This window comes from Gadus chalcogrammus, chromosome 1, assembly GCF_026213295.1.
Source record: "Gadus chalcogrammus isolate NIFS_2021 chromosome 1, NIFS_Gcha_1.0, whole genome shotgun sequence".
Taxonomy (NCBI): Eukaryota; Metazoa; Chordata; class Actinopteri; order Gadiformes; family Gadidae; genus Gadus; species Gadus chalcogrammus.
This window is the reverse complement of record NC_079412.1, coordinates 26,517,445-26,526,902: the sequence shown is the minus strand read 5'-3', so window position 1 is coordinate 26,526,902 and position 9,458 is coordinate 26,517,445.

The window sequence follows — 9,458 nt, the reverse complement described above, 5'->3', positions numbered from 1 at the left end:
TACATACATTACAGACAGGATTATCTCCGTGTTTTATGATTGCTGGCCCCCTGCTACTTTATGTAGAAAGGAAGGAATGGATGGAGTCTGCGGTGGTAGTGTGTGTGTCAGGAATGTAAACTGCAGGAAAGAGGAATTTTTATATGCATAAAAGATGCATGAGATCTACAAATCGACTGCAGGTAGACTTTCCCGCAGGAGGAAGTCTTTGAGCTAGTTTTCAAACAGTCCTTAGACTGGGGAGCTTTTATTGACTAACTGGTAGTGGAGTTCAAGGCACCTGTTGATCAAAAGGCTAAACCACACCCCCTGCAGTGGGCAAGATGACGTCTGCAGAGCAGCACAAGGCAATCCCAGAGCACAATGCTATAAAAATTAACTGAAATAGACTTATTAATCTATTCTCTTTTTAGGCTGGTATTTATGAGTAGGATAGCTTTAGAATCCACTCTAGAGCTGATCAAATATGCAGTTGGGAAATCTCCCAATGCTTATTGTACTTTACAATATTAAATTTCAAGCTGTGGAATATTAAACATGTAGTATAGTCTGGCCAGGGATAAGGCTGTATGTTGGAACATATACACGTCTGCCTCTGGTTCTGTGACGTCTCCATGACCACGATCAACAGAGGAGCAGAACAGTTCAAGGCAGGTGCATACATTTAGTTTCGGCTCATTATGTAAAAAACGTACTGTTAAGGTACATACGGTACATATCCCAGTCTATTCCATAACCCCTTGACTACGGCGCAGCATCAGTTGGCTGCAGGGTCAGCCTCCGGCTTATTTGGTTCAAACCAGGTGAATCCTACTGTAGTTAATGTCGTGAGACAGAGCGATGTGTAAATGTGCACAGGGTCCACTTCCTCCAGCGACTGAGGCGGGGTTCAGGTCGTGGCTCATTGGGGATCTACTGGTGGGGACGTTCGTGGGGTTGGGGTGGGGGTAGGACGCTCCGGGAGGATTCAGTTACACCCGTGATATGCTTCTTCATACTGTCCGTCTACTTTATATTGTATACTATTCTACTGAGGTAGTGGTGAGGAGGAAGAGGTGGAGGAGGTGGAGGAGCTGGAGGAGGTGGTGGAGGAGCTGGATAAAGAGGTGGAGGTGGAGGAGGTGGAGGAGGTGGTGGAGGAGCTGGATAAAGAGGAGGAGGTGGAGGTGGAGGTTGTTGATGAGGAGGTGGAGGAGCTGGATAAAGAGGTGGAGGTGGAGGTTGTGGATGAGGAGGTGGAGGAGCTGGATAAAGAGGTGGAGGTGGAGGTTGTGGATGAGGAGGGGGAGGAGCTGGATAACGAGGAGGAGGTTGTGGGTGAGGTGGGGGAGGTGTAGGAGTAGGGTGGGGAGGTGAGCCGTGGTGACATGATATGAAGACTCTCCAGTTACACCAAACATTCTCCTTCTGCAGGGGAGGGGGGAAATGATATTTCGTTGGGGGCCACATGAGTAATGCTGTTACATTCATTACAAACTAAACACACCGCTTTACCGGTGATTTCTGTAATACAATGAAGTCCGTTTTTATTGAACTCCCGGCACGCGGTGCTAAGCTTCCTACTCTAACTGCTCATTTTAGCTGGCAACCTGCTCCAATTTATTTGATATGGTTGCTGCGTTCTTTCAAGCTGAATGACGCTTCAAATCGAACACATGCTTCTGCAGAAGGCGCTCACGCACGCACAAGCAGCTTTCACAATAAAGCTCTTTTGACGCGTTTTTCGGATATTTAACTTTTCACATCAGGAAACATTTATACGTTTGTTAAAGAACTTGCAGGGCCGCTCAGAACCGTCCGGGTGCCACTCGTGCCGGGGGCCACACCTGCCAGGGGTCATACGATGCCTAGGTCCCCGTGACGATCACCAACGTGTTCCATGATGAGATGGTCGTGGAAATGGATTATTTATGTTCAGGGTCAGGCCCAGCATCCTGCGTCCATTATCCCCGTCGCTGTTCCACAGTGGGCTCAGGAGAACCAGAGGGGGGCTAATATTATTCCACTCACTCAGCCCCCCCGCAAAGAAGCCTTGTGAAGACCTCAACGAGAAGCGGGATTCAGGAGAGAAACCGAGGGAGCCGCACTTTTTACCATCTCTCTGCTGTCTTCTCCTCCGCATCACTCACTTTTAAGGGCTCATGCAGCAGCCCCTCTGTCAGAGCCGTGCTGAATAAAACATGAGGACCAGGAGGAGCCCGGTGCCCTGCTCCAATATACACTCCCCTCACAATCATAGCTGTCTGTCCCCCCATGGCCTCCGAGAGTCTCCCTCTTATCGTCCGTCCAACATGCTCCTTGTCCTCTCCCATGTTCTTGAGTTTATTTCCTATTTATCTCTCCCTTGTTCCCCCGGTGTGTCTCTCTCTCTTTATCGCTCCCATTTTCTGGTGTCTCTCACTATTTATCTCTCCCCTTGTTCTCCTGGTGGCTCTCTCTATTTATCTCTCCCCTTGTTCTCCTGGTGTCTCTCTCTATTTATCTCTCCCTTGTTCTCCTGGTGTCTCTCTATTTATCTCTCCCCTGTTCTCCCAGTGTCTCTCGCTATATATCTCGCCCTTGTTCTTCTAGTGTCTCTCTCTATTCATCTCTCCAATGTTGAGATGAGGGTTTCCGCTGGTGCTGTTCGCCCTCTCTCCCTCCCAAGTTATCCTTGTGTCTCTCTACTCCAATGTTCTCCTAGTTACAATTTGTATTTATCTCTGCCACATTATACTGCCTGTCTCTCTCTCTCTCTGTCTCCCTCTCTCTCTCTCTCTCTCTCTCTCTCTCTCTCTCTCTCTCCCCCTTTCGGTGGATGTCTTGTCTCTTCTTGAACTCGCCCCAAATGCATTAACCAATCCACGTCCTTGTGTTTTACTTAATGTCTCCCCTCTGTCCCTCTCTCTCTCTCTCTCTCTCTCTCTCTCTCTCTCTCTCTCTCTCTCTCTCTCTCTCTCTCTCTCTCTCTCTCTCTCTCTCTCTCTCTCTCTCTCTCTCTCTCTCTCTCTCTCTCTCTCTCTCTCTCTCTCTCTCTTATCTCCCTCCCTCTCGCCATGTGTTCCCTCCCCATCTCCCCTCCTCTTCAGCATCGTCCCGACCCCCACCGCCCCTTGGTTCCACTCGGACGTAATGCCTTGTGTATTCCCGGTCGATTCTCGACAATGTGACGACCACTAGAACCCTCGTCCGACCAGCCCAGCCTCCTCCCCCCCATCCCCCGTCCCTCCTTCACCTCCCCTCGCGCTCTCTGGAGCACCGATCCCTAAGTGGCTGGCGAGGCAACGCGGTGAGCGGTCCCTAGACCCCCCCTCCCAGCCACTCCTCTCCTCTCCTCCGCTCCTCCTCTCCTCTCATCCACCCACTCCTCGTCCTCCTCCACCCTTCCACTCGGCTGCACTGCTCATCCCCTCTCCACACCTCTCCCCTCCTCAGCCTCAGAGACGTCGTGGAGAGAGGGAGAGAGAGAGAGTGAGTGAAAGGGAGAGAGAGAGAGAGAGAGAGAGAGAGAGAGAGAGAGAGAGTGAAAGGGAGAGAGAGAGAGAGAGAGAGAGAGAGAGAGAGAGAGAGAGAGAGAGAGAGAGAGAGAGGTACGCTACAGTAGCGTACCAGCAGAGGGCTTCATTCCGACGTTGCGTTCCGGACGCGCGAAACTGCCAGATACAAACCAGAGAGAGAGCAAGAGAGTGAGAGAGAGAGAGAGAGAGAGAGAGAGAGAGAGAGAGAGAGAGAGAGAGAAGAGAGAGAAAGTGAGGGGAGTGAGAAAGAGAGAAGAGAGAGTGAGAGGTGTGGATGCTAAAACTGGTGGGAACGGTATAGCAGAAGAAGTGGGCGGGATTGCAAGGCTAGAGTGAAAGAGAGAGATGGAGAGAGATGGAGAGAGAGAGAGAGAGTGAGAAAGAGCGTGATAGCGCATGAGAAGACCAGGAAGTAGATCAAGAGTGTGGGAATACCTTTCTTCGTTTTCCTCCTCCCCAACAACACACTTTTGCAGATTCCCACGTCTTGGGGATGACTCCAACAGCAACGGGCGCCTTGCCCACAACCGTACGCTCGGCGACCAAGAACCCTCCTTGGTGAGACGGCTGGGATGACAGACAAGGTGATGAAGATGATGCCAGCGTCTTCTTCACAGTTGTAGCGGCTCAGGGATTTTTGGGTGGGGCGACAGGCAGGTGGAGTGGGGGTGCGAGGGCTGTGGAGCGTGCCAAATGGATGATTCTGGAAATATCCGAAGCCTGAGCCCAGAGAAAGGTAAGAGAGGGTGCGGGAAAGGGGGTGACAGGACAGACAGGAAGTGTTTGGACACGTGCATGACTGAGGTGTTGAAGTAGAGCGAGGGCGAAGGGTCCTCCCATAACAGAGCTGGACTCGCGCTCACAGACAGGTGTTGTTCTGCTTTACTGCTTTACTTTCCTCCACTTCTGCGCGCTCCCCTTTATTCCACATCAAACTCGGCACACATGGATACCATTGGAAGGCATTGCCACGCGTGATCTGCTCGATTCTCCTACAGACCAACTTCCTGAGCCCCGCCGGCTTTTCGTGGAATTAGTTTTAATGCTGTTTTTAGGGTTTCGATATCAGCTCTTTGCTCCTGCGTCTGCTTCGGCTCTGCGCTCCCTCGTCTAGTTCCTGGTGGGAAGATGAATGCAATACCGCTGAAAATCGTTCACACACAGCTCAGGGATGGAGATAGATATCTCAATCCCCCCCCCCCCCCCGTCCTACATCTCACATCCCACATCCCTATCTCCTGCACAGCGGGTTATTGGCACTACTTCTCCTACCGTGAAAACGCTGGAGCTCTGGGCGCGCAAGGAATGTGTATCTCTGTCACACACACACACACACACACACACACACACACACACACACACACACACACACACACACACACACACACACACACACACACACACACACACGCGGGCGCACACACTGTCACACACTGACACACATTCATGAACGCGCCCCAGCATTGTCTCTCTCTTGGTATTCATTATTGATACCGGTCTTGATTTAGGCGTGAGCCCCCATCGCTTCAGGGACCTTTAACAAGACCAGAGTGAGCCAGAGTTTCCCTTTTAGCAGCCAGGCTCTCTGAGCTGTACAGCACCGACATAGAGAGCAGGAGGAGTCGGGCGGAGGTGGGAGGAGGTGGAGTAGTGGAGGGTTATAAGGCATGGGGGAAACTATCTATTTTTGACAACTCCACCAGAGAGTGTCTCTCTCTGTCTCCTTCTCTTCGCTCTATCTCTACCTCTCTCTCCCTCTCTCTCTCCCTCTCTCTCTCCCTTTCTCTCTCCCTCTCTCTCTCTCTCTCTCTCTCTCTCTCTCTCTCTCTCTCTCTCTCTCCCTCTCTCTCTCTCTCTCTCTCTCTCTCTCTCTCTCTCTCTCTCTCTCTCTCTCTCTCTCTCTCTCTCTCTCTCTCTCTCTCTGTCACATGCCATGTTGTGCAGTGGCTCATGCATTCCCCCAGGCCTCCCTGGGTTACCATAGCGCACATCATTAGCACTGGATCACCTCCCCCCTCTGAATCACCTACCCCCACTGGGTTGCCTCTCTCTTTGGATCGCCTCTCCTCCCAGTATCACCTCCCAGTTGACCTCTTATCTATTCCCTTCCCTGTACCCTCTCCCCTCCGGACCCCTGCTCGGGTCAGCACCCCCCTTGGATCACCTCCCCTCACTGCATGGCGTCCCCTTAGTAGATCAACTCCCCTTACGGTATCATCTCGCCTCACTCAATCACCTCCGCTCAGAGTGTCACCATCCCATCATTTGATCACTTCCCCTCACGCGTCACCATCCCATCATTTGATCACTTCCCCTCACTCCGTCACCTTTCCTCAGTGTGTTACCCCCCCCCCCCCCCCCCCCCCCCCTCATTTCATCGTTTCATCCCCACTAGGATCAACTCCCTTTCTGTTTTGTCCTCGAGGAGCTTGCATAGAAAGACCTGCTCGTCAGCATTATGCCATGCAACACAATGGAGGGCTAATCCATGGAGACCTCCCCTGCGAGGCGCAGATAGGCTGACAAGACACGCTCCCCCGGGAGAACACGGCTGCCCAGGCGGCTGCCACGGGAGCCATGGTTATTCTTGCTTGTTTGCTTTGGGTTTTTGTAGGATTCATGGTTTGCTCATTTCTGTGCCCTGTCTCTCACGCATACGCACTCAAGGTTCTAACAATTTGAGCTTTGAACCCGGCTTGTTACTGACCTTTTAAAGCAGGTCAAATCCACCACATCTCTCCCTCAGTGATTTGCAGCATGCTGCTTCTGAAATGCTGGAAGGGAGTTTTCTTCACCGGAGACGGTTGCCGTGGTAACCAGCCTTCCTTATGGTACTTTGCTTATGGAGCTTCATATCATGATATGTCAGCACTAGCGACATCAGACTAGCGCTCGGCACACTATGGTCTCTAGAAGCACCCCATAAAGTAAATCGTGGAAAATCATTCGGCAGAAAGCTTGTAGCTGCAGGCTTACAGTGCAGCGGTTATTTTGCATCAGATGCATTCAGATGTAACATGTTGTTTGTTTTGCTGTGGCTGAACTGGGAGGTTATGCTTGCTTGCTTGATTATAGTTATGCATTTTTCCCTGCCAAGTATTGTATCAATGTATTAAGTACATGTATTATGTACATGTTACTCCATGTCTATGTTCTATGTATTTATATAGGCTGTATACAGGTTATTTATAATTACACTTAATATTGACGAGATTAATTTTAAATCATAAATATATTGGTGACAGCCAACCAAAATGTGAGCGACAAATTTCTGTTAACAACTACAAAAAAACTAAACGAAAGCAGTATGTGTTAAACAGCCGAGATCTGTGTGAAAGTGAATGAGAGCGAATTCGGCAGCGTCTGCCAGTAGTGATTAAACGCTCCGTACTCCCTTAAGTGCTACTTCACATGACCCCTGACCCCCGGGCTTCAAAGCTGGCCAATGAAAGCTAGATCCCGTACCATTAGGTGCAGCGGAGACGATCCTCTCCCTCCCATCCGTTTTGGTGTATTGACGTTTCCGTGAGTATCTGCTGGTAGTCTCTTGAAACTGTTTATGCCACGGCCCTCCATTCCTCTCCCCTGATCACCGCTCAATACCGGGACATGAAAGACGAATTATTGAGTAATAATTTAACCAAGCGAATACAATGCAAACTTGGCACACCTCTTCTGACATGATTATAGTTACGTCCGTTCAGTGCTGTTATTGTCTGTCATTTCATCGCTCACATTTATAAAGGGACAGACAGTGATTTATTTTCAGAGCAATGTTATCAATGAGCAGGTAGGGTTTAGGGCATGTGTGTGTCTGTGTGTGTGTGTATTTTACATTCATCAGCAACTCCTTACTCCCCTGCAGTATAAAGACCAGTTTAGTACCACTTTAATGCAGTACCGGGATGTTTGCTCAGGTGTTTCCTTATACTTACAGCAATTAATTCTCGGATGGAGGGGGTGAGGGGGTAATGATAATTATTGTAATAATAATGATTATAATCGAGTAATCTGCATCTTTATATACTATGTCAGCAGTACTGTCCAAGATGATGTCCGAGGGGGCGGGGACTCTCTCTCTCTCTCTCTCTCTCTCTCTCTCTCTCTCTCTCTCTCTCTCTCTCTCTCTCTCTCTCTCTCTCTCTCTCTCTCTCTCTCTCTCTCTCTCTCTCTCTCTCTCTCTTTCTCTCCCTCTCCCCCTCTCAGCATGTCTCTTTCCACTCTGTCTCCTTTCCCCTCCCCTCTCTCTCCCTCCCTCTCATTCTATTGCTCTCTCCTGCTCTCTCTATCTCTATTCATCTTGTCTTTTCTTCCTTTGACTTTGAAATTGAAAAGGAGGGTGGTCGCCGATCATCTGCAATCACACACTATTCAGCTCCTCCATCAGGAACTCTCTGGGCTCCATCTGTCTGTCTCTCAGTCTATCATCTCTGGTCGCCATCTGTCTCTCTCTCAGTCTATCATCTCTGGTCTCCATCTGTCTCTCTCTCTCAGTCTATCATCTCTGGTCTCCATCTGTCTCTCTCTCAGTCTATCATCTCTGGTCTCCATCTGTCTGTCTCTCAGTCTATCATCTCTGGTCTCCATCTGTCTCTCTCTCAGTCTATCATCTCTGGTCTCCATCTGTCTCTCTCTCAGTCTATCATCTCTGGTCGCCATCTGTCTCTCTCTCAGTCTATCATCTCTGGTCTCCATCTGTCTCTCTCTCTCAGTCTATCATCTCTGGTCTCCATCTGTCTCTCTCTCAGTCTATCATCTCTGGGCTCCATCTGTCTGTCTCTCAGTCTATCATCTCTGGTCTCCATCTGTCTGTCTCTCAGTCTATCATCTCTGGTCTCCATCTGTCTGTCTCTCAGTCTATCATCTCTGGTCTCCATCTGTCTCTCTCTCAGTCTATCATCTCTGGCCTCCATCTGTCTGTCTCTCAGTCTATCATCTCTGGTCTCCATCTGTCTCTCTCAGTCTATCATCTCTGGTCTCCATCTGTCTCTCTCTCTCAGTCTATCATCTCTGGTCGCCGTCTGTCTCTCTCTCAGTCTATCATCTCTGGTCTCCATCTGTCTCTCTCTCAGTCTATCATCTCTGGTCTCCATCTGTCTCTCTCTCTCAGTCTATCATCTCTGGTCTCCATCTGTCTCTCTCTCAGTCTATCATCTCTGGTCTCCATCTGTCTCTCTCTCTCAGTCTATCATCTCTGGTCTCCATCTGTCTGTTTCTCCATTTATCATGTCTTCACCATCTACCTCTCCCAATCTACCATGCCTCCTCCAGCCACCCGCCTCTCCATTTATCATGTCTCCTCCATCTACCCCTCTCTCTATCTATCCTCTCTTCTCCATCTACCTCTCTCTTCCTATCATTTCTCTTCCATCCATCCCTCTCTCTCCATCTATCATGTCTCCTCCATCTACCTTTCTCTATCGATCATGTGTTCTCCATCGACCTCTCCGTCTGTCATGTCTTCTCCATCTATCTCCACCTTTTATCCGGTCTCCATTTATCACTCTATCTATATATCTATCAATCTATCGTTCCATGTAAGTGTCCACCCTCACCCTATTAAATCAATGTAGAAATGAATACCTTCGTTAACAAGAACACCATTACCTTAGTTAACATGAACTTCATTAGTATCTCTAGACCAGAACAGTTAGCTGTCAGGTAACTGTTAGTTAATGCTTATTAATGCATTAACTATTGTCACTGTACATTTTCCTCTTTCCATCTATCTAAGATCCTCCTTCTCATCCAAACCCTGTCATTTATCCTCACCTCAGCTCTCATTCTTTCTCCCTCCTTCAATTCAATTCAAAAGGGCTTTAATAACGTGAAAAATAAACATTGACATTGACAAAGCACTCTATGTCTCTCGCCCAGTTTAGAGATTAAACACAGACGGGTTAGGGTCACTGTGCTGGAGGAGGGCGCCCATCCGTTTCAACATCCAAATTATTAAAGGGG